The following is a 5000-nucleotide window of genomic DNA, read 5'->3' as shown; positions in this document are numbered from 1 at the left end:
CCTTAGTGCCTTGTGTGCTGGTGAGCCGGGTCTCAGCCATCTCTTGGGATGGGTGGGTGAGGACATTCATGGTAAAGATCAGCACTATCCCACTGATGTATATTAGCAGTGTGGTGGACAATTGATATCCACTTCTCCCGTAAGAGTTCTCTGTCCCCATTACATGTGTCTGCTGACCACCAGAGGTGGTTGGACACGGACTTCATCCAGGGGAAAATATCACCACATTCCTTCTTCTTTGCCTTTTCAGTTAATTTCTAGGTTACACTTTTTGCTAAATGCCAGACATCAAATTGATGCTCTACGTCAGGGTAGTTTCGTTTCATGTCAGACTTAATGCTTACATGGCTATCACACCGACCATCCCCAGAAAGCCACAAATCATTGCCCTTCAGGTCATTAAATACACTGTTTTGTTCTTGTTGCCAAGCTTCATTAATTACTGGAAATAAATATTAGTCTTGAATGGTATAAAATGTTTTCTCACTGAAAAAACATAATCCTAAGATTTCAGCCAATGTAGCTATTTTAATGTAGGTAGCCCCACTCAGTAGAATTGCAGAGGACATAAAAAGATTTCCAGCAGCCATCCCTCTTATCATGGGCTGGCTGTTCCAAGTGTAGGCGTGGCCATTGATGCACTTTAGTGTAACTAGTAACAGAGTACCATGGGTGGATGTATGCTTTTTTCTTATAGCTGCACCACATTCAGGGCATTTCTTCAAAATCTTATCCAATTGCTCTTTGAACACAAGGAATTTTACATCATTTTGTGGGTTTACAGGTTGTGAATCTTCCGACTCCGAGTTGTTTGAGTCAAACCTACCAACACTGGCCTTTTGCTGCATTACAAGAGCCATGTTGATGATCGCTACAAGCGCTGCTTATTGAAAACTATGCCTGATCGTGCGTTCCGCCTCTCATCCAACTGGTCATACTTTTCTGATGAATGTAATCGGCTCAAAATGGTGTTTTTTCGTCTTAGTTATCCAGACAGGTTAATTAATTCCACCATCTCGCGCCTTATCACAGTCAAAGCTTCTGATCAACCTGTTCTCGAGTTACCAGCTGTTAACAACGAATTAAAAGCAGTTCCCGCTGTTCTGCCATTTAAGGACCAGTCTTCAGCCGATATTGTAAGAGCACAACTTGAAGATCTAAGCCAAGAAAATTCAAGTGACCGTCCAGCCCATATTTGTTAGCCACAAGATTAAACAGCATCTGAAACTGCGTGAAGTCAAGCCTCCCATTGTCAACCAACAATCCATTGTTTATCAGTTTAAATGTGACCTGTGTGATACAGGTTATGTTGGTTACACACTGCAGCATTTGCATCAACACGTTGACGAGCACAAGAATGCCTCTTCCTCCATTGGAAAGCATTTCCGTGTGGAACATTCCTATGTGCCCAATGACCTTATGAGGAATTTTACCATCTTAAAAAAGTGCAAGAGCAAGTTTGACTGTCTCATTTATGAAATGTTTTTAATTAATGAACTGAGACGAAGCCTCAATGTACAGTCAGACTCAATTGGTGCGAAAGTGTTTTGATCCTTTTTTATTCTTGCATGTTTTTAACAACCCCTTTCGTACATTCTCATACTTTACATACTTTTACTTCTTAGTTTTTTTATTTATATGTATGCAAAAATTTTATCTTCACTTTTAAGCTTGATAATGACGGAAGTTCGGTCGAAACGTTGCGCATTTTCCCGATAATTTTTACCTCAATTTGTTTTAAAAAGCCTTTACTTATAAGAATTCAAGACTAGAGTGTAAAAATCGATACCCTATTTATGACCAAAACGACTGAAAAACCCTACCCTTTGGGGCCGCACATACGTATATAACCCATAAAAGGGAGTACCCCCCCCCCCCCCCGGGCGAGGCTGCTTGCCTTCAAAAGAGATTCTTCCATCTGTGTTGTTGCCATGTCCTTAGTAACCATGTTCTGTAATCTTTCGGGAACATCTAGTTGTTGATTGACATTGAAGAGGTTCGCCTGATGCAGCAACTCGATCACTTTCTTTTCATCATCATTATCCCCCCGATTTCTTGAGGGGTTAGACTCGTTGCATGTAATTTGATCATCGTCATCAATGTGGTACATCTCTCTTGTTAATGTGGCAATACGCACGCCGAGGTTATATGACAGGGTCCATCTACACATCGCTGCTGTTGTCTTTGTGATGGCAACTATGCCCCTGCCTCTCTTTCCAGTACCGTTGAGCCACTCTTGACCCTGATCTGGATCTGGATCTGGTTAAATCTTTGAGGCGAGCCTTTCAAAATAAAATTCAACAGGTACTTTCTTGTTGAAACAAACATACAACGCGCTTCACAGACTTTCTTTTCCAAGGCCTTTTCCAGCCATTGAAATTCGTAACGCTGGTTTATTGACTTGTTTTAAGGTTTCCAGTGGTAAGTAGATCGACAATATAAAATCATTGAATGAGGGAGACACAACGCAGGATAAAACTCGGCCACAACCTTTTTGCTGCTACATCTATCTTTGTTTTGATGTTTGCACCAGACGTCACTAGTCCTGAAGAAGACTATTTGTACTAGTTGAAATATATTCCTTATTAAAAAATAATCTTTTTTCGCAGTTCATCCTTAATCTTAATAGGTTTTATTCAAAAGAACATATTTTCTTCACACTGTTATTAGACAAACATGCTCGTCAACTTTTTTCACTAGCGTCTCTGGATTTAAAACTTGGTTACACACTGCAGATCACAATGGAGCACTTGATGCATTTCAGGATCTTGGCAATTCTGATAGTGCTAGTTGTATTCTTCTGATCAATCCTGAATGTCATCTTTCCTTTCCAGGGTAAAACCTGTTGAAATCTTACCCATCCGTTGGCGAATATGGATTGAAGTGACAGAATACACTTTTTTCTCCTTTTGCAGTAAACAGATTGTTTTTGCACAAGTCTAGGTCAATGGTTCCTGTGTTATCTGTTAAGATTTCTATTAGATAAGGTGGAAGGTGCTCCAATGCACACTACCTTGACACAAGTATCCACAAAGTCATCAACGTCTGCATTAGCGGTTCTTTGTTTAATTGGAAAGAATAGTCAGTTGGATTAGGTATGCATACTTCTGGGATATCATTCACAATGAACTTCTTTTCTTCAGATGTATAGCTGCATCCTTGTATTGTTGTATGTGACTTCTCTTTCTCAACTAGAAGCGGCCTTTTGCCATTTGAATAGACTAACCTTTCTTCAATCACTGATGCTGATGATTGTAACCTTAAAATTGAATAATCCACTGTCTCTTTTGTCTCTTCTGCTAGGGGACAGGTGATGGACATAACCAATAATGGTATTCGACTTTGTAGGGGATGTTTTGGTAGCTGTCGCTGTGCTTGTGAACCCTTTTAAGCTCGCATGTAAGCCAGATGTTGGGTTCACTGTCATTCCAGTGAAGCTCATGTGCTGGACGTAGTCCTTTTAAGAACTCAGTTAACAGAATGCACTTCAGTTTCAATTGGCATTGTGGTAAATTACTTCGCACCTATTATTTCTTTTTATCACAATTTGGAATTTGGCTTTGTTCTGATGTATGCTAATTGCTGCAATGATATCTCGACTGAAGGTTATCTGTTTGTTAACAGTTCCCAGGCTCCACTGCATAGAAAGTCTGAAATTGGTGAATCTATGTTTGACAGACTGGAATCTGCAATTGCTCATAATCTCTCATCAGAGTACATTCATTGATGTGAAGGAAAGCGTTAGAATGAAGTGTTATAAATTCAAATTCATTGATGCAAAGGGAAGCGTTTGAAGGTAAGCTTTTTACCTTGTTGCTGGTCGTGTCAGGTGTAAATTTAAGTATTTCTGGAAGTATTCATCAGGGTAGTGAACGTTTTATCACGTTTTGATAGTAGGTCATCAGAAGAATAATAATTATTATTGTTGACAGTTATTTCATCAAAATTTCTTGCAAGTAGTAGAAATCTACAACTACATATATCTATCAATAGAGTGCCAAGGAGAAAAACATTGTATTTTGTGGTGCAAGAAAATTATGACTTTTCTAACAGTTAACAGTTTGTAGGTGTTCCTTGTTAGAAAGGATTATATCAGGTTTGGGTATATATATAAATGAAAATTTTGCAGTTATATTTATCTACAGATAGTTAATAAAAGTTAGCAAAAGACCTTTATCAGTAAACTTTCATTATATACCGAAGGAAGACTTCCCCCATAACAAATATTGGAGCCACAAATTTCGCAGTTCTCAAAATATCATTGACGGCAAAAGATTTCCCACTGAATGGACACTGGAATCACAAATTTTGCAGTTATTGAAATGTCAGTAATGGCGAAACGTTTCCCTCTAATACTATATTAGAACCACAGATTTCGTAGTAAATGAGAATGTCATTAATGTCTAAAGATATATTGGAACCACAAAATTCGCAGTTATTGAAGTGTCATTAATGGCAAAACGTTTCCCTCTATATTATTACGGGACAGATTTTGTAGACACAGCTGCAGCATTTTATGCTGGCATGAAACTTCAGCACTCTGCCGTTTCCGGCAGCTAACCCTCTCTTTAAACTACCAAAACTGGCGGTTACTGATATGCTGACTTGCTGGCAATACATTTCCTTTGAAGAATAAAGGACAATGACATAACAGCCTGGGCATAAGATGACGTGCCCCAGGCGTAGCACCTTAACTAGTCAAATAAAGGAATCTCACAATTAAGCTTGCAAGGTTTTCCTGAGTGAAATACTTTTGAGAGTAAGCTTTCGGTGCCAAATACAGCTATGGCTGGTCAAAGAGCTTGAAAAGTTACACAAACGTGATCTTAAAACTCTCTACAACAAAGGTGGCAAAGATTGTTGTAAACACTTGCGGTCGATACTTCAGCCTAGTTAAATTCCAGTTAATTACCTTATTACATGAAATTTTGACTACACGTTAATTTCGCGAATTTCGCGATTTTAAAAAAATCGCGAAAATTAAGTGACTCACATTATTT

General features: G+C 38.8%; 1 pseudogene; it reads left to right on the top strand.

Moving 5' to 3' along the window:
* Positions 1-896: 896 nt before the first annotated feature.
* Positions 897-1551, top strand: LOC138004612 (uncharacterized; annotated as a pseudogene).
* Positions 1552-5000: the final 3449 nt, after the last annotated feature.

Source organism: Montipora foliosa, chromosome 5 (assembly GCF_036669935.1).
Source record: "Montipora foliosa isolate CH-2021 chromosome 5, ASM3666993v2, whole genome shotgun sequence".
NCBI lineage: Eukaryota > Metazoa > Cnidaria > Anthozoa > Scleractinia > Acroporidae > Montipora > Montipora foliosa.
This window is presented reverse-complemented; position numbering and strand designations above follow the sequence as displayed.